Below are 21,090 nucleotides of genomic sequence, written 5' to 3'. Positions count from 1 at the left end.
ATGGGACCACTGCTTTCCCGGTTACAGAACCTTCGTGTTTGGGAGATTATTTTATAATACAAGGAAAGCACAGCAGCTTCCTGCTACAAAAGAGCAACGGCAGCCCATCCTCTCCACCCCACCCGCCCCCTCAACCCTCCTGCCGAGCTCTGAAACGGCACAGTGAATTATATTTCACTGTAGCTTAAATGGATCTGGCTTAGCTGAGCTGGGTATATGGCAGGGTGTGCTGCTCGGTGAACAAGTGAACTGTCCCTAAGAAGAGTGGGCTTAGTAATCTTGGGCTATGTTCAGTTGCCAAGAGCAGAAACGTCGAACAGAATTTCTCCTCTGTGGCGTCTTATATTTCAGCAAAGGAATTAATTACGAGACAGCCACTTGCCTGATTGCACCTCTGAGTTACATTCTTGCTCAAGACTGGACAAGGTGGTGATTAACATCCCGGCTGAGTCTGAGTATGGAACTTCTGAAGGTGAACAGAGGAAAGAGGGTGTGTATAGAGAGGGAGAAAATCGGGTCCATTTGGTGGTGCACAACAAAATTGCCTTCTAGAAGAGAGCTGCACGTTCCCTAGGTGAGATACACCAATGCTAACTCTAAGAAAAATCTTCAAAGGGAAAGACTTTTACTTGTCAGTCTAGAGCCCACTTTGTAAAGCCCATCTCTGTAGCTGAACCAAGGAACGAAGTCCTGACACAGGCTACAGTACGGATGAACCTTGAAAACACCGGCCGTGCTAAGTGAAAGGAGCCAGAAGGCTGCATATCGTATGGCTCCGTTGATGTGAAGTGTCCAGAAGAGGTAAATCCATAGAGACAAGACGTGGATGAGTGGTTGCCAGAGCCTGGGGGAAGGGGAGAATGGGGAGTAATTGCCAAGTGGTACAGGGCCTCTTTTTGGGGTGATGAAAATGTTCCGGAATTAGAAAGTGCTGAGAGCTGTACAACATAGTGAATTTACTAAAAACCACTGAAGTAGGGGCACCTGGGTGGCTCAGCCGTTGGGCGTCTGCCTTCGGCTCAGATCATGATCCTAGGGTCCTGGGATCGAGCCCCACGTCAGGCTCCCTGCTTGGCGGGAAGCCTGCTTCTCCCTCTCCCACTCCCCTTGCTTGTGTTCCCTCTCTCGCTGCTCTCTCTGTCAAATAAATGAATAAAATCTTAAAAAAAAAAAAAGAACAAAGCCCAGACTTCCTGGGGGTGGGGGGGGTGACATTCAAGACTATCAAGAGAGAGGTCCCACTAACCAGTAGGGGGTCTCTGTGCAAATTAGAAAAGATAGCCCTAAGAACCATTTTAAAGACTTCTGATACACATCACAGTACTGACCTCCAGAAATTCTGTGCACTGCACTTTTATTTAGCTCAGAGGCATCCAAGGGTTTTTGTATACCTAATTAACCATTTTGTTTTAACCACTCGCATGGTGAAATACTTTATGCTCTGTAAAAGTAATAATAATCAAAATCAAAATCAAAGAAAGAAAAGACACCCCTTCCTGCAGATGGCTGCCGCATGGCTGATGAACGGGCAGAGGCGGGATCCCATTCCCCAGCAGCCCACGTGGCAGAATGCCTCAGTGCCAGGTGCAAACTGCACACCAGATATGGTGAAGATTTGGTTCCACATTCCTTTTCGGTCTTGCCTGCTGCTCTGTCCTTCTGCCTACTCTTCCCTGCACAATTTAGGACTTTCCTCTCTCTGGGACTTTCCACTGACACAAAACAACTTCCTCATTCCCTATCAAATCCCTTTTCATTCTTTAAGACCCACCTCATCCTCTTCTCTGAAGCCTGATTATTCCTGCAGTCAGAGCACCCTGCCTGGTATTTATCCCTCTCTCTCTCTTTTTTTTTTATTAGAGAGAAAGAGTGCGAGAGAGCACAGGGAGGGGAGGAACAGAGGGACAGGGAGAGAGAGAATCTTAAGCAGGCTCCATGCCCAATGCAGAGCTGGGCTCGATCTCACGACTCTGAGATTGTGACCTGAGCTGAAATCAGGAGTCTGACACTTAACCGACTGAGTCACCCAGATGCCTCTATCCCTCTATTTTTAAATCATCATATTCTAGTTTGTATTATTGACTAATGTTTGCATTATTGACTGACGTTTGCACATATTTCTTTCTTTCTCACCAAATTATAAAATCAGTTGTTTCAGGATTTACATTTAATTCATATTGGTAATCTTTACATGGTCTAATAGAGGGCTAACCCATAATAGATGTTTCCTATTTGTTGGTTGAATAGAAATGAATGGACAATATTTCAAGGCAAAATATGGAAACCAAATAAAACACAGTAGAAGCTTTGTGAGACTTCTCTCCCATCCCTTCTGGGCAGGGACCTCAGCTTCTTTTGCTGAGACTACAGACACACAATTCCAACAAAGTGTGGTTCTAACATGCCAGGTGTAACAATTAGGAAGACTGACTTTCACTAATAGTGGTTATAAAAGAGAGCCTCCAAATGTTGGCATTGGCAGTATTGATGGAATAAGTGTGTAATAGTTATGCATTGTTCCCTGCCTCTATAGAACAAAGCCTCATGCTCTTTTAATTTTTAAGATCAAATGAAATTGGACTCATCACCCATCCACGAGGATTGGCAGCCATGGTGAAATGACGTAAGCCAATGTGGATATTCACACTCGCTGGTTCTTATTGGTAGCTATCTCAGTCTTCAATAGTTGAGGTAGGTGACAGCCATAACCACACCCTCTTTTTACAATTAATGTGAGTTTCAGGCTAGATTCTGCCACACATACATTTATTACCAAGCAGGTACAAAAACAGTCATGAAATTATTTTGCAGGATGAAATCCCAGATTTGGGATTTTTCAGATCTTTCAAAGTATCTTGTTAGAAAGTTTCACCAAAGGTGGATGTGATAGTATTGTATAGCTGGAGTCAGCTAAACTTCTGCGTGCTCTCCAATAAGCATTACAGGACCAGTGCCATATTGAAGGGTATAGGTACAGACTACTGGGTTCACGTGATCCTCAGTCCTTGTTTGTGCAAGGGCAGGTGTGTCAATACAGATTTCTAGCTGGTCCATACATCCTGTTCACCATTCACTTCTCCAATGAATAATCCTTTCCAACATCCATTTTGCCAATTAACAAGCCTCTAGTGTTCTGAGACAAAGACCATGGGAGTGTGGGTTTCTAATTAGAGTCTTTCAAATGCTAACAAACTATTGTAGAGTTTATATTCTGGTTCAGATATTTTAAATGCTAGCTAACTGCCCCTAGCGTTGAGAATAAAACTAATGCATACTGTCTGTGCTAAATTGTTTTAAAGCAATTTACAGACATTATGACAGCAGGTTACATGGGAAATCCAATCTCAGTCATGTGGTGGAGGTGAGGGGTGGGGACTGCAGAGGGAGGGATCCCCACCTCTCTGTTAAGATATTACTAGAACACTGAGCCTCATGGGACCCAGGAAAGTTGAGAAAGGGTCTCTGGTCTTGAGTCCACCCTGGTCATCACTACCATCAACCTGCTCATTAGCCAAGCTGACTTTGCCCATCTGAATGTCAGTGCTCATGGCATCTGCACCATCTGCATCAAAGTTGGCCACACAGAAGCGTCTGGTTCCCAGGCATCATATAGACAACCTGGCAGAGATCCTACTACCTTTAAGATGTTATGTGAGAGCATACCTTTCCAGAATCAAGGGTCAAGTACTTCTGGGAGCCAGACCATTTCCTTCCTTCTCTCACAGCTACTATCCCCTTCCCTCAGAGCAATCCAGTTCTATGCTTCTGACTGGCGTAGCATATCTGAGACCGGAGGTCAGGCACAAGATTCACATTCAAGTTTTTAAATGTTTTGAATTAATTGACAATGTGAGAAAATTTGGAAGATTTCACAATCAAAAAGAAAATTTTTATCATGAAGAGTCTCTTATGGTTTGCTTCCCTTTCTCTTTTTCCCCCCTTCCCATATATTCAGATGTTTTGTTTCCTAAATTCCACATATGAGTGAAATAATATAGTATTTGTCTTTCTCTGACTGACTTATTTTGCTTAGCATAATACACTGTAACTCCATCCACAGCATTGCAAATGGCAAGATTTCATTCTTTTTGATGGCTGAGTAATAGTCCATTACACACACACACACACACACACACACACACACACACACACCTCACATCTTCTTTATTCACTCATCAGTTGATGCCACTTGGGCTCTTTCCATAGTTTGGTTATTATTGATAGTGCTGCTATAAACATCAGGGTACATGTACCCCTTCAACTCTGTATTTTTGTACCCTTTGGATAAATGCCTAGTAGTGCAAGTGCTGGGTCATAGAGTAGTTCTATTTTCAACTTTTTGAAGAACCTCCATACTGTTTTCCAGAGTGGCTAAACAAGTTTGCATTCCCACTAACAGTGTAAGAGGGTTCCCCTTTCTCTGCATCCTGGCCAACACCTGTTGTTTCCTATGATGTTAATTTTAGCCACTCTGACAGGTGTGAGGTGGTATCTCATTTTGGTTTTGATTTGCATTTCCCTGATGATGAATGATGTTGAGTATATTTTCATGCATCTGTTAGCCATCTGGAGGTCTTCTTTGGAAAAATGTCTTCTGCCCATATCTTAACTGGATTATTTGTTCAAAAAGAAAATCTTAATTTCTGGCTTTTTCCCTCCAAAATCGAAAGTTCTGGAACATTAGACCACATGCCTACATGACAGTGACTAGCTAGAGCTAAACACTGGCTGCCTCCATTTAGATGGGGCACAAGCTCTACAGTTCATCATAGTCTTCACTAATCCCTAGTGTTCCTTAGTGCTGGGGTTGACCATTCAATGGCATTATTAATCCACTTGTTATGTTTCTTATCTTATGGTAAAGAGGAGAGTGAAATATTTCTTGTACTTATACCTGTACTGAATTTTTTTTTTTTTACATCTGGTCCACCTCACTGATACAAATGACCTGCCTATTCCTGGAAGCATTTGTATTTGAGATTTTTGGCCTAGACTTTGGATAGTAAAACACATATCCCCTGGAGCAAGGGAAGCCCAAACCTGTAGGACACAAAGCTCTGGCTACCATCCTGGGCAGTGGTTCTCCTGGGCAGGGGTGATTTGGTCCTCCAGAGTACATTTGGCACTGACATCTAGTGGGTGGTGGTCAAGGATGCTGCTAAACATCCCACTGTGCACACAACAGCCCTAACAACAAAGCATTACCTAGCTCCAAATGCCAATAGTGACAACGTTGAAAGACCATGTCCTAGGGAATGGATTGGGGTAAGAAAGGGGGAGAAAAACATGCTTCTCAGTCATAGCTAGGAAATAATACCTTATTATCTTCTCAATCAGTTATTACATCACAAGTAGATAAGCTGCTCAGGCCTACTTCTTTGTAGGGCAACTCTCATTTAAATGCACAAATTTTGACATATTAATTAAAGAAAAAATTAATTATTACTTAGTAGTAACACTTCAGTCTTGAAAAAAGAAAAGCATTATCCAGACTGATCACTGCCTTCACTGAGCTATCAGACTTGGTTCCCAATGACCTCTGATCATTTCAAGAAATCAAATTTGCATTCAAAAATGGTGATTTGTAATAATTTGCTACCACTGAGGATAAGCAAAGTAATGGGGTATATATTGTAATGAAATATTCAACTTTAATGGGATTTTAAGTATGAGTGGCTAATATAAAATTACAGTAACTTTAATTCACTGAGATTGGTTAGATCAGGAAAGCATTTGTATTATTATAGGAATTATATAGTTATTTCTAGCTCTTATTTATTAATCACAGAGTTTCTTGTTTTCTAAACAAGTATGTAAAGACAGATATATTTTGATATATTATAAATATAAGTTTTATGTATTAAATTTAAATAAGTGTGTTCAGTTAAGTAAAATATTAATAAGTTAAAAAAGGAGAAATGTGAACAATAACGGAAAGAGATATTTCAAGCAAATGCAGCAATGTCAGAATAAATGTATAGTTTCTCAAGATGACCAGCTTGAAAGGGACAATAAATACTTGTTTTAATGTGTAAATTTTGAATCCCTTGTCAGTTTATAAGAACAGCTTCCAAATTCCATAAAAAATTCAATTGAAAGAATGAATTCATTACATCCTACAGAAATAGATTTAATGACACCTCTGCTTTTCACAATACTTTACAGCTTTCACAGTGCTTTCATGTAGATTGCTTCACTTAATTATTTGGCAATCTTAGGTAGGAACTATTTTTCTGTCAGTAGATGTAAGTAAGAGTCAGCTCAGAGAGGCCCAAAGCCATGCTGACTTCAAGCGGTAGAGCTTGGAGGTGGGGGATGGGGAAATTGCTAACCTTTTTAGTTTGCTAACTTCAAAATATATTTTTGGGATGTCTGGGTGGCTCAGTCCGTTGAACTACTGACTCTTGATTTCAGCCCAGGACACAATCTCAGGGTCTTCAGATTGAGCCCTGCATCAGGAGCCTAATTATTAGTGATACTGAGCATCTCTTCATGTGTTTATTGGCCATTCATATATTTTCTTTGGAGAAATGTTTATTCAAGCCCTTTGCCCATTTCTGAATTGGGCTTTTTGTTGTTTTGTTTTTGATTTTAGTTCTTTATGTATTTTGCATATTAATCCTTTATCAGGTATATTATTTACAAAGATTTTCTCCCATTCAGTGGATTGCATTTTTTTTTTTTTTTGGTGGATGGCCTTTTTATTCTGTTGACAGTGTCTTTTGATGCACAAAAATTTTAATTTTCATGAAGTCCAATTTGTCTATTTTTTTGTTACTTGTGCCTTAGTGCCATATCTAATAAACCAAATCCATTGTGGTGAAGTTTTTGTCCTATGCTTTCTTCTAAGAGTTTTATTGTTTTAGATCTTACATTTAGGTCCTTGACCCATTTTGAGTTCATTTTTGCATGTGATATAAGGTAAAGGTTCAACCTCATTCTTTTGCATGTGGATATATAGTTTTTCCAGCACTATTTGTTGAAAAGACCATCTTTTCCACATTGAATGGTCTTGGCACCCTTGTCAAAAATCATTTGACCATATACTGAGGTTCGTCTGGTTCTCTATTTTATTTTATTCCATTGGTCTGTATCTGTGTCTTTCTGCCAATATCAGTGTTTTGATTACTGTAGTTTTACAGCAAGTTTTGAAATCAGGAAGTATGTCCTTCAGTTTTGTCCTTTTTCTTTTTTAAAAATTTTTTTATCTATTTATTTTTATATTTTAATGTTTTTTTATTATATTATGTTAGTCACCATACGGTACATCCCTGGTTTCTGATGTAAAGTTCGATGATTCATTAGTTGCGTATAACACCCAGTGCACCATGCAATACGTGCCCTCCTTACTATTCATCAGCAGTCTATCCCATTCCCCTACCCCCCTCCCCTCTGAAGCCCTCAGTTTATTTCTCATAGTCCATAGTCTCTCATGTTTGATTCCCCCTTCTGATTACCCCCCTTTCTTTATCCCTTTCTTCCCCTACCGATCTTCCTAGTTCTTATGTTTCATAGATGAGAGAAATCATATGATAATTGTCTTTCTCTGCTTGACTTATTTCACTTAGCATTATCTCCTCCAGTGCCGTCCATATTGCAGCAAAAGTTGAGAATTCATTCTTTCTGATAGCTGAGTAATATTCCATTGTATATATGGACCACAACTTCTTAATCCAGTCATCTGTTGCAGGGCATCTCGGTTCCTTCCACGATTTGGCTATTGTGGACAATGCTGCTATGAACATTGGGGTGCATATGGCCCTTCTCTTTACTACGTCTGTATCTTTGGGGTAAATACCCAGTAGTGCAATGGCTGGATCATAGGGTAGCTCAATTTTTAACTTTTTAAGGGACCTCCACACTGTTTTCCAGAGTGGCTGTACCAACCGGCTTTCCCACCAACAATGTAGGAGGGATCCCCTTTCTCCACATCCTCTCCAGCAATTGTTGTTTCTTGCCTTGTCAATTTTTGCCATTCTAACTGGCATAAGGTGGTATCTTAGTGTGGTTTTGATTTGAATTTCCCTGATGGCTAATGATTTTGAACATTTTTTCATGTGTCTGTTAGCCATTTGTATGTCTTCATTGGAAAAGACTCTGTTCATATCTTCTGCCCATTTTATGATTTGTTTATTTGTTTCTTGTGTATTGAGTTTGAGAAGTTCTTTGTAGATCTTGGATACCAGTCTTTTATCTGCAGCATCATTTGCAAATATATTCTCCCATTCCGTGGGCTGCCTCTTAGTTTTTTTGACCGTTTTCTTGGCTGTGCAGAAGCTTTTTATCTTGATGAAGTCCCACAAGTTCATTTTATCTTTTGTTTCTCTTGCCTTTGGAGATGTGTCATGAAAAAGGTTGCTTTGGCCGATGTCATAGAGGTTGCTGCCTATGTTCTCCTCTAGGATTTTGATGGATTCCTGTCTCACATCGAGGTCTTTCATCCATTTGGAGTTTGTCTTTGTGTATGGTGTGAGAGAGTGGTCAAGTTTCATTCTTTTGCATGTAGCTGTCCAATTTTCTCAGCACCATTTATTGAAGAGACTGTCTTTTTTCCACTGGATGTTTTTTCCTGCTTTGTCAAATATTAGTTGCCCAAAGAGCCGCGGGTCCATATCTGGGTTCTCTATTCTGTTCCATTGGTCTATGTGTCTGTTTTTGTGCCAGTACCATGCTGTCTTTGTGATCACAGCTTTGTAGTACAGCTTAAAATCTGGCATTGTGATGCCCCCAGCTTTGTTTTTCCTTTTCAACAGTTCCTTGGCGATTCAGGGCCTTTTCTGGTTCCATACAAATTTAAGGACTATTTGTTCCAGTTCTTTGAAAAATGTCCTCGGTATTTTGATTGGGATAGCATTGAAAGTGTAGATTGCTCTGGGTAGCATGGACATTTTAACTATGTTAATTCTTCCGATCCATGAGCATGGAATATTTTTCCATCTTTTTGTGTCTTCCTCAATGTCTTTCAAGAGTGATTTATAGTTTCTAGAATACAGATCCTTTACATCTCTGGTTAAGTTAATTCCAAGGTAACATATGGTTTTTGGTGCTATTGTAAATGAGATGGATTCCCTAATTTCTCTTTCTTCAGTCTCATTATTCGTGTATAGAAATGCAACTGATTTCTGAGCATTGATTTTGTATCCCGCCACATTACTGAATTGCTCTATAACTTCTAATAGTTTGGGCGTGGATTCTTTTGGGTTTTCCATATAGAGTATCATGTCATCTGCGAAGAGAGACATTTTGACTTCTTCTTTGCCGATTTGGATACCTTTTATCCCTTTTTGTTGTCTGATTGCTGTTGCAAGGACTTCTAGTACTATGTTGAATAACAGTGGCGAGAGTGGGCCTCCTTGTCGTGTTCCTGATCTTAAGGGAAAGGCTTCCAGCTTTTCCCCATTGAGAATGATATTTGCTGTAGGCTTTTCATAGATGGTTTTTATGAGATTGAGGAATGTACCCTCTATTCCTACACTCTGAAGGGTTTTAATCAGGAAAGGATGCTGTATTTTGTCAAATGCTTTTTCTGCATCAATTGAGAGGATCATATGGTTCCTGAGTCTTTTCTTGTTGATATGATGTATCTCGCTGATCGATCTGCAAATGTTGAACCACGCTTGCATCCCAGGGATGAATCCCACTTGGTCATGATGGATAATCCTTTTAATGTACTGTTGGATTCTATTAGCCAGGATCTTGTTGAAGATTTTGGCATCCATATTCATTAGGGAAATCGGTCTGTAATTCTCCTTTTTGATGGGGTCTTTGCCTGGTTTGGGGATCAAGGTAATATTGGCCTCATAGAATGAGTTTGGTAGCTTTCCTTCTGTTTCTATTTTTTGGAATAGCTTTAGGAGAATAGGTATTATTTCTTCTTTGAATGTTTGGTAGAATTCCCCAGGAAAACCGTCTGGGCCTGGAGTTTTGTTATTTGGAAGGTTGTTTATCACTGACTTAATCTCTTCATAATTAATTGGCCTGTTTAAAAAATAAATTTCTTGGGGCGCCTGGGTGGCACAGCGGTTGAGCGTCTGCCTTCAGCTCAGGGCGTGATCCCGGCGTTATGAGATCGAGCCCCACGTCAGGCTCCTCTTAGGAGCCTGCTTCTTCCTCTCCCACTCCCCCTGCTTGTGTTCCCTCTCTCGCTGGCTGTCTCTATCTCTGTCGAATAAATAAATAAAATCTGTAAAAAAACCATCTTTAAAAAAAAAAAATTTCTTGGGGCGCCTGGGTGGCACAGCGGTTAAGCGTCTGCCTTCGGCTCAGGGCATGATCCCGGCGTTGTGGGATCGAGCCCCATATCAAGCTCCTCCGCTATGAACCTGCTTCTTCCTCTCCCACTCCCCCTGCTTGTGTTCCCTCTCTCACTGGCTGTCTCTATCTCTGTCGAATAAATAAATAAATCTAAAAAAAAATAAAAAATAAAAAAAAATAAATTTCTTCCTGTTTCAGTCTTGGTAGTTTATAGGTTTCCAGGAAGGCCTCCATCTCTTCCAGATTGCTTAACTTATTGGCATATAGCTGTTGATAAAAGTTTCTAATAATCCTTCCAATTTCATTGATGTTGGTTGTGACCTCTCCTTTTTCATTCATAATTTTATTGATTTGGGTCCTTTCTCTATTCTTTTGGATAAGTCTTGCCAGCGGTCTATCAATTTTATTGATTCTCTCAGAGAACCAGCTTCTAGTTCTGTTAATCTGCTCTACTGTACTCCTGGTTTCTAATTCATTGATTTCTGCTCTAATCTTGGTCAGCTGCTTCCTTGTGCGTGGATTAGACCTGTCCCTCTGTTGCTGTTCCAGCTTCTCGTTTTGTCCTTTTTCAAGATTGTTTTGGCTATTCAGGGTCTTTTTTTGTGGGTGGTTGGAGCATGAGCTAGGGGAAGGGGCAGAGAGAGAATTTTAAGGAGGCTCCACACCTAGCACAGGGCTAATGCGGGGCTCAATCTCACGACCTTGAAATCATGAAATCATGAAATCAAGAGTCAGATGCTTAGCCGACTGAGCCACCCAAGTTCCCCATTCAGGGTCTTTTGAGAGTCTATATGAACTTTAGGATGTTTTTCTATTTTTGCAAAAACATCATTGGTATTTTGATAGAAATTACATTGAATCTCTAGATTGTTTTGGGTTGTATTGACATTTTAACAGTATTAAGTCTTCCGATCCATGATCATGGATGTGTCTCCATTTATTTATGTCTTTTTACATTTCTTTTAGCATTATTTTGTAGTTTTCACTGTACAATCTTTCACTTTCTTGGTTAAATTAATTCCTAATATTTTTTTCTTTTTGATGCTATTGTAAATGAAATTATTTTTATATCCTTTTCAGATTATTCATTGTTCATACATAGTAATGCAACTGATTTTTGTGTGTTGACTTTGTATCCTGCTACTTTGCTAAATTCATTTCAATTGAAATCATTATTTCTAACAGTTTTTTTGTGGAATATTTAGGGTTTTACACATGATATCTTCTGTGAATAGAGATATTTTACTTCTTCTTTTCCAATTTGGATGCCTTTTATGATTTCTTCTTGCCTAATTGCTCTGGCTAAAATTTTTAGTACTGTGTTGAATAGAAGTGGTGAAAGGAGACATCCTTGCTTTGTTCCTGATTTTACAGGAAAAGCTTTCAGTCTTTCACCAATGAGTATGATGTTTATTGTGGGTTTTCATATTTGATTTTTATTATGTTGAGGTATTATCCTTGTTCCCTAGTTTGTTGGAATGGAAGGATGGTTCAACATATAGAAATCAATCAATGTAATATGCTCTATCAACAGAATGAAGAAAAAACTCCATATGATCATCTCAATTGATGCAGAAAAAGCATTTGGCAAAATTCAACACCCTTTATGATGAATGCACTCAACAAACTAGAAATAGTTTGTAACTGCTCTAGAACTCTGGAGTCTATTAAATTTTTACAGGTAAGAACATTAAACTCTGCTGTATATTATTATCATTATTTTATAAATGAGCATTTTAGCACAAGAGTCATTTGGGATGGCCGAATTCTTATTCATTCATTCAATAGATATTTAATCAATAGATAGCACCTACTGTGTGCCAGGAACTGTGCTAGATGCTGAGAATACAATGGTGAATGAATAAGATGGATATGTTTCCTGCTTTCTTGGATTATTAATTTGATTGGAAATATGGACCGGTCTAAAATAAAAATCACATAGAGCAAACAAACTCATGAAATAATCTCAAGACATTTAAGTCCAAGATGGAAATAAATCAAGAACAGAGAGTTAGTTGACTTACCAATACACCACTGTTAGGGAAGCAAGTCAATGAAATGAATGAAAAATGGAGTTGGTGGACACACAAGTGTCTCTTATTATGTTTTATACTCTTCCATATGTTTCAAATACTTCATGATTTGGTAAATCTTTTTTTAAAATTAAAGTAAAATGAAGAAGGATTCTACAGCTTATCTATTTGCCTTTTTCTTTTTAGCCCCAAACTCAGATTGTGCAACATTTTAGAAATTTATTGTGTGAGAAGTGGTTTCCAACTCTACCTGCACATCCGAATAACCTGGAGCACTTGTTAAAAATACAGAATCCCCAGCCCCATGTCCAGAGATTCTGATTCAGTAGGTTAGGGGAAAGGCTCAGGAATCTGTTTTTAATAAACACTCAGATGGTTCTCATGAAGCCATGTAGAATTCTCATTTGGGAGTCACTGGGGCAAAGCAAGGAGCATTGGTAGTTGTGTACCTAGAAAAATGCACATATTTTTTTAAAGAGCTTGCTATTTAAGAAAGGACAAGAAAATAATTTTTGTGAAAAGGAGAAATCTTTGTAACATGAAAAATTAGCTAATCAGTTCTATGCATCCATATATGTATGCACTGTATTTGCTTCAAAGAGGGCACATGTAAACAGAAATTTTCTGGGAGCATTTCTCCAACAGTGTAAGTTAGTCCCTGTAATGGATAGCCTATCCATTATTTTCATCTTAAAACCAGTTGGGATGTGTTAAAGTAATGCTTCAGTTAGTATCTTTGGTTAGGTCACAGATGTCTATGAAGTAACGTCACAAGCTCCTCTCTGGATGCACCAATGAGCTATGTTCTTTCTCTGGCCATGCCCAGTCCAAGTGTCATACAGACACCAAGGTCTTGCAAGCCTCTCTCTGACCGTGGCATCATGATGTCCTGTCTGCTGGGTTTTCTAGATACTACCTTTCTGGGCTCCAGCAGTATCCATGCTCTTTTCCCCCACACCCCCAAATCTGTTGCCCCCCCACACACACACACCTTGACAACCGTAAGGAACCTAGAGAAGCTTCCAAAGGACTTTGCCAATATTTGGCAAATCAAAAGGGTAAATGTCAACCAGTACTACAACATTCCTTATAAACTCAAATTTTAAATGATTGCGCTATTCTTTTTTTTTAATATTTTTTTATTATATTGTGTTAGTCACCATACAGTACATCCCTGGTTTTTTATGTAAAGTTCGATGATTCATCAGTTGCGTATAACACCCAGTGCACCATGCAATACATGCCCTCCTTACTACCCATCACTAGCCTATCCCATCCCCCCACCCTCCTCCCCTCTGAAGCCCTCAGTTTGTTTCTCAGAGTCCATAGTCTCTCATGCTTTTTTAACACTGGCACTTATGGTTTTGTTTTGTTTCTAATTAGTGTTTTTCTGTTGCCTTTTCTTCCCTCTCCTTCTATACCAGGAAGCTGAGCAGGGCAGCCTGTCAGGAAGGGCTGCTTCCTGCTTGAGTGCTCTTGATGAGGAAAGCCCTGTCCCCAAATCTCTGAGTGCTTTCAGGCCCCCCAAAGGATAGCCCATATGAGAGTGACTGCCTGGTAAGTGAGCTAGCAGATGGTCTCCAGCTCAGGAAGAAAGGCTGCCCTGGGCTTTGTCACTTTGTTGAGAGGCAGCTGTATGTTTGCGGCCCTTCCTGTCTGGTGAAGGAGGGAAGGAAGGAAGGAGCAACTGTTCGTTTTTCCTTCCAATTGCACCCAAAGCTGTAACACTCAGGGCTTTCTTCCAGAGTGACTCAATTTCAGGTGTCAAACACATTTATCTAATGCTGTCTATTAATTTTAATGAGTTAGACAAACGATGATGGAGAGACACATAATTCTCTAATCAACAAAATTGATTAAAAATTTAATAGTCTAGACTATTAAGTAGGTGTTTGTCACATAGCAGCTAAAGTGAGCTGGGGGCACCAATGCTGTTTGATATAATGCTGGAGCAGAAATACCTGGATCTGATGCCTTTTAGTTGGGCCACTTAACTGTGTAGACTTGAGTGATTTTCTTGACTTCTCTGAGCCTTGATGTCTGTATCTGCAAAATGGAAATAATATTACTTGCCTTTTAAGTTTGTTATAAAGATTAAATAAAACAATATACAAAAGCATCTAACACAGTGTCTGGCACCTATTAGGTATTCAGTAAATAATAACTCATGCATAATTCCACCTACAGACAGCACTTTGCATATCTCAATTTAATCTTTACAAGAACTCCGTGAGGCAGGTAGTGTTAAGATCCCCATTTTACAGATGAAGAAACTAAGGCAAAAAGAAGTTAAAAAAGCTTGTCCAAGGTGCGGGGGTGGGGAGGGGCAGAGAGAGAGAGAGAATCTTAAGCAGGCTCCACACCCAGCATGGAGCCTGATGCGGGGCTCAATCCCAAGACCCCGAGATCATGACCTGAGCTGAAATCAAGAGTTGGACACTTAACCAATTGAGTCCCCCACGTGCCCCCCCTTCGCACTTTTAATACATGTTTTCTTTCTAACCACCCTGCCCACGACTACAAAACGCAAATTTTCAGGCCTTTTCAGGACACGAAAAAGCAGATGCTTGCTCAGACACCATGGCCCTTCTCTCACATTATCTATAAACTGAATAATATGTCACAGGGGCATCAAGGACTTGAGTTACTCTGGCCACCTCTTTCCCCTCCTCCATCTCGGTTTCAGGCAGCCACCTTGCAAAACAACCATTAGTCACAAAAAATACAGGATCAGAATGTGTGGATGGATCCATTCAGACTCATCACTGCTAGAGACATCTTTATAGATAAAGAATACATTATAGTAAAAAATGGGACTCCTTCTTGACCCCCACCTCTGCTTATAAAAAAGGGTCAGAAAAATCTACCCTGCTCACATTGTCTTTTGGTTCCCTTGGGGTTTTTTTTGTTTTTGTGCCTGCCCTTCTATCATAACTTTTGTTTAGGGGATTTGGCATTTGTCTTTGATTTATGAAACACAGAAGAAAACTCTGGCACTTATTTCAGGGTTACTTAATAACTATTAGAATCAAGTGGAGTTAAAACAGCATTTAGGAACTCAAAAGATAAAGCACAACATCTGGCTATCTCTGCCTACTTCCAAAATTATGTCTCATGAAAACTTGCTCTCTCATAAAATGTCATTATAGCAAATTATCCCAATAAAGATCCACTCTGGGGAGGGAGCTGAATGAAACGAGGCATGCCAAATTTTGGCATGGTTGGATCTTTATCAGGCAACTATACACTTCTAAAATTTTATTGTGAAAATAATCCCAGAGCCCCCAGTTTAATGGTATAAAATAATAACAAACATACAGTCCTCATAACAACTGGTTAATGTCTAAGCATGTTGAGTGTTGCATAGAAAAGAAAGTGGATCTAATGGAAAATTCTGATTAATGCCAACTTTGAGTCTAATAAGGTTCCTTTGCTAGCTGCCTAAGTTATTAAAACTTAAACTTAACCTATGAACCTTTGGCTTGGAAAAAACACTCCTATGAGGATATTTAAAAAAACTGACTCTCTATTGCTACTTTTTGAAGTCTTCTACCTCCCCAAAGTCTTGGTTTTCTAGCCTGTGCTGTGCTGGCCATTTGTCCTAACTCCCTGTTGGCTCTTGAAGCTATTACATGGTATGCTTTCCCTTCACCATTATGATGAGACTGGATTTTATTTTTTCTTTTTCGAGACTGGATTTCCTAAGGGCTCAAACCCATCTGCTCTGAAATGGCCTAATGGATGTTATGGGGAATGACTCCATTGCTTCAAAATGCTTTAAAAAGTATCGCCCTTGTGGGATCTAGCAGAACTCTTAAGGATCATATCTTACTGTTGGTCAATAACTAAGAAGTAAACAAGAGCAACACAGAGCTCTGTGAAAGTAAAGAAAGAAGTTAAAGTAAGCGCAGATTTAAATTTTTAAAATCCGTATGTGTCGTTGATCTCATACCAAAATGAATTGCCATAAATTCTTTTAGGAATGGAAAAGAATATATTTTTACTTTTAAATCATGTTCGTGGATGTTTCAAAGAACTTCTTCCCAGTTGGGAATCAAGAAGAACCTTTTCTCTTGTATCCTCAGAGCACAAAAACTATCCTCTCTCTGTATAAGATCCTGACTCTCAATGACATGGTGGGGTGGGGTGTGGGGGAGACCACGACAAAATAAGATCTAAGTGGTCCAACGGGCATGTCTGAACTGAACCCTTCTTATCAGGGAGCGTCACTGGGAGTCAACAAGATTTACTTACAACTTGGAAGAAACTCAATATTTCTCCTGCTCTATGCAGGAAAAAAAATCCTCTGAGCAAGGTCCTGGGAGATTGCCTACGAATAAAATATACTCTTCACTACATGAAGTCAATGCCGTGTACTTTAGCTGCCTTTTAAAGGACTCCCTGGTTCTTGGCACTGCTCTGGATCACTCAGACTACAGCATAAGTGTTGGGAAAACAGTCTTTGGTGTTAGATAAGGGTTCAGCCCCATTTCAGACATTGCTAACAGTGTGGGTTGGGCAAGTCTCTTCCTATCAGCAAGCTCAGTGTCCTCCTCTGTATGGTCGGGGTGATAGTATTATACCTACAAACCTCACAGGATGCCTGTGTCAGTTCCATGAGAAACTGTACGAGGGTGTCTCACACAGTGTCCAGAGGAAACACACACAAAAAAATCAATTCTCCTCCCGATACTATTTCATCTGAACAAGTGAGGTGATAGTGTGTTTGGAGTACCGGTGAAATGATATTAGTTAACAAAAGGGTTAAATTGGCATTATTAATGCCCATTACAATATTTGCTAAGCCACTCAACAGCAGTATTACCTTTTCTTGCCAAATTTACAACAGAGGCAAACGCCAGGCCGAGGCTGAGTGTCTATTCCTGAACCCACTATAGGCTAGACATGTTCAAAACCATGTTCCCATCTGCCTCTGCTTCTGTCTCCCACCCTGGCTGAGTGGAGTTGGGGAAACAGGTTCGAGTTCTATGATCCGTCTGCTTCGTCTTTCAGCTAACCTGCTTGGGGGCCGTGCTGAGTCGCCAGAGCCTTCCTCTCACTTCCAAGTTCTCATCCCTGGGGACTGGAGGGAGTGTCAGTTTGGGATCCATGAGGAGGAACCTGGTGGGACAGAGCTGCAGGAACGGGAGACTGGTGGTCCTGCCTCAGAACCTCTGGCGTGCTCGTCGTGTGCCGCACACTGGGCACAAGGCTTTACTGACATATCTCAAGTCATCCCCCTACAAACCCTATGAGGAAGATAGGATCAGTCCCTCCTGGCTCAGAAAGCTAGAGCAAAAAAAAATTTTTTTTACTGTCACATAGCAAGTAACTGGTAAAACTGGGCTCAAATCTACATTGGCCGATTCTAGGAGTCAGCACTCTTATGAACGCAACAACTGGAGAAATCTAGAAGTACCACGTGAAAGATTTTCTTAGGTTTTCCCTCGCTATGCTCTTGGCTGCAGTCTCAGTGTATATCTGTCAAAGTACTCTGCATGCTGTATTTTTATTATTTGTTCATACTTTGTCTCAAAAAACTGTCTTATTGATCTTTGTACAACCAGAATCTAGGCACAATACCAGAGTTCTTTGGACAGCTTTATACAAATAATGTCTTTTCTTTGGGTTGAAGAGAAGCAAACTGGAAGACAAAATCATGCAGCCCCATTGCTGTCCTCCTGATGTTCTGAGAGAGTAACATTCAAAGGCACTGTCTAGAAAAGACAACTGGAAAAGAAATCTCCCAGGGCCTGCATTCCTGGGTTATGTTCTGGGCAACTTTTAACATCAGCTCAGTGGAAGAAGAGAAATATACCAAGGTTCCAGCCATGGTCATCTCTTTGATAATAAGCGTGTTTTATAACCAATGAAGATAAGCATGTATAAAAGTAAAAATTTTTGAATTAAGTTATTGATTAGGGCTCCCATCATTTTCTGCTCATTCCATCCTAATTAGTGGAAGAGCTTGAAAATTCCGTCACCATTTCCTAAGTTGTCTCCACAATTGATATGAAGTGGGAATTTGATAAAGTTTTCTGAGTAACTGGAAGATAGAGGCAAATTATGTCTTCTAGGAAATAAATAGTCTAGGTTTGGGAGCCTGAGCTGTCTAGAGAGCAAAATCTATGTCGGTTATGGTCTCATAGCCACATCACACTCAACACTCGCACACACACACACCCTTTTTTCCTATGAGCAATATTATATAACATAGTAGTATGTATATATAGTAATTACTATTATTTATAGTAATATCACTATAAGAGTAATACACTAATATATGGTAACATAGCAATAGTGCTATAGAGTAACATCTGTTCATGGTAGAAATTTTGAAAAATACAGGAGATAAAGGAAAAAAAACTATCTAGATTTTCACTCTCCTGAGGAAGACACTGTTATCAATTGGGGAATTTCCTTCCAGTTTTAGCATATATATATATTATAACCAAATATGGATCGCACTGTAGACGTTGCCTATAGACAGACTACACAATGTTTAAAGATTTTATTCATTCATTTATCAGAGAGAGAGAGAGAGAGGAAGCAAGCCCAAGCAGAGGGAGAAGCAGGCAGAGGGGGAAGTAGGCTCCCTGCTGAGCAAGGAGCTCGATGCAGGGGACTCGATCCCAGGACCCGGGGATTGTGACCTGAGCTGAAGGCAGATGCTTAACAACTGACCTACCCAGGCATCTCAAGACTACATAATATTTAAAGGATGCCGCTCTGGGTGTCCAGAGCTCTTTAGTAGACACGATACAGATGGGGTACAGTACTCACTGGCAAGCTCCAACTTTGGGAGTTTGGACAAAGGGAAGGGAAAGCTCAAGTGATCCAGTCAAGGGCCTTAATTCCAGCCCAAACAAGAACTTTCCCAGGCGACTTCACAGCAGTGGTGTAACTCCAGCTCCCTGACAATGATCTCTGGCAGCTGCCAGAAAGGACAAGAGCTGACCCAACAAAGTATAGAGATTCCAGGGAATATATAATGACAAGCATTTTAGCTAATACCAGTCCACTGGAAAATCAGATTCCTTCCTGATAGATGATCAAATGAAGCCTACAGTGCTCTTCAGAGAGACACAGTCTCTCAGCACAGAGGGCTGTATTGAGGAAGATGAAATGTCGTGGGGCTTGGAACTTACCTATAAAATGCACACTGTTGACAATGGTTTCTCCCCCCACTTTAAAGAAGTAAATTTGTACAAAGAAGGGGCTGGACTAGTTTATTAAGTGCAAGATTGAGAGCCAGAAGCTCAGTTCAGACCTCTACTGCTGACTTAGTGTGCACTCCTCATACGGTCATTTCTCAATCTCTTTTCCAGAAAAGCTGTCAGGGCTGACAAAGTGATCACTTGTGGGTGGCTTTTCTCTGGGAGAGTAAAGTTTTGGGGTTCAGTCTCTTATTGCTTGAGTTGCTCAAGGCTATTTCCATATAGTATGTGGTTTTGCACTAACACAAGATGAAGTTCGTGGCTGAGCGCTATGGAGGTGGTTTTGGCCAAGGCATCAGTCATAAGACTGGTAAGGCTCAGCTCGGCAATGCTCAGCTTTCTAGAACCTTTCTCTGAGAAATGTGTACTTAGTGTTATCTCAGGGAAGCTTGTGTAAACAAAAAGGCCTTTGTAGCACTGGCCCCAACGCAGTTCCTATAAGCAAGGGAGAGGAAGACTCTGCAGTCCCACCATCTCCTGGACACTCGCCAGCGGAGACCTCAGACTCTCCTTTCCCAAGTAAGGCTTGAAGCAATGTCCACAAAGGAGCAAAGGAAAGCATCTGCTCTGAGCCAACATTCAGTCTGTTACAGATGATGAAAAATGTGCCTGAGGTTTGGAGTTGGGGAAATGTGTTTCTGTTCACTCAGCTCCCATTATAACCACATCTGTTATCAGTAGGGCAGGCTGTGTCCATATTAATAGGCACCACTCTCTGAAGCCTGCAGTTCTCCTCTGTCGTGTTTTGGCTGAAAGAATTAAACAGAGAGGGCTGAGAAAACCCAACTTGCCATGCTGGTGATATTGCCCCTTGGATTCTTCTGGAAGGCCTTAAGTCTGGGCCTAGCTTGATTTATATGCTCATCATTGAAGAACCTAATCTAAAAGTGAATCAGAATAAAAAGCGGTCCAGTCTTCTGTTCCTGGCTTCTCAGACATGCTACCAGGTTTGATCAGTTCAAAATGTCCCACTTTTCCACCTTCTTTCTCCACAGATGGGCTTGTATGTCCTTGGACATTCCCTCAACTAGCATTCTATGGCTAAATGGTTTACAATAATAGGATTGTCCAGTGTTAGAGTGGGACATGACCTCGGGGATCCCCCAGACTAGAGGCTCTCTGAAACTCCTGGCAGGAGGTGACTCCGAGATCACCAGGGGAGGAACATGAGAAGAAACCAAGAATATACCTCTGACATGCAACACACACACACACACACACACGCGCGCGCGCGTGCGCCTGCACTCATGCACACACACACACCTCCACTTAAAGCCATCCCTCAACACTTCATTGGAACAAAGGGTGATGTGGCTAAATAAAGTTTGAAACCCTCAGTACATTTTACCCCCTAATTTTACTGATTGAGAAATAAATTCCCAGAGAGGTTAGTTGACCTACCTAGAATGCTTGGTTACTTTGTGACAAAGCCAAGATTAGAACCAAGCCTTATTACGAGCTTTCACCCATCCATCCATCCATTCATTCATTCACAAATGTTTCCTGTCCCAATAATTACACTCATTGCTATATCCAAAAAGACTTATTTAACAATTTAAATCTATAATTTTTATTTGAAAAAAATT

At 40.3% G+C, this 21,090-nt stretch overlaps 1 protein-coding gene across 3 annotated transcripts in view; it reads right to left on the bottom strand.

Annotated features, from left to right (window-relative positions):
• Positions 1-21,090, bottom strand: part of ANKRD46 (ankyrin repeat domain 46) — a 219,115-nt gene that overhangs the window by 63,145 nt on the left and 134,880 nt on the right. For all 3 annotated transcript variants that reach the window (XR_015725785.1, XR_006781093.2, XR_015725786.1), the window contains one exon: positions 14,249-14,333. The gene's annotated coding sequence lies outside the window, so the exon portion shown is untranslated. The remainder of the gene's footprint in view (positions 1-14,248; positions 14,334-21,090) is intronic.

This window comes from Ursus americanus, chromosome 9 (genome assembly GCF_024610735.1).
Source record: "Ursus americanus isolate L20-20 chromosome 9, mUrsAme1.1.p, whole genome shotgun sequence".
NCBI classification, from domain to species: Eukaryota; Metazoa; Chordata; class Mammalia; order Carnivora; family Ursidae; genus Ursus; species Ursus americanus.
Note: the sequence above shows the minus strand (reverse complement) of the source record. Positions and strands in the feature narration are given on the sequence as shown.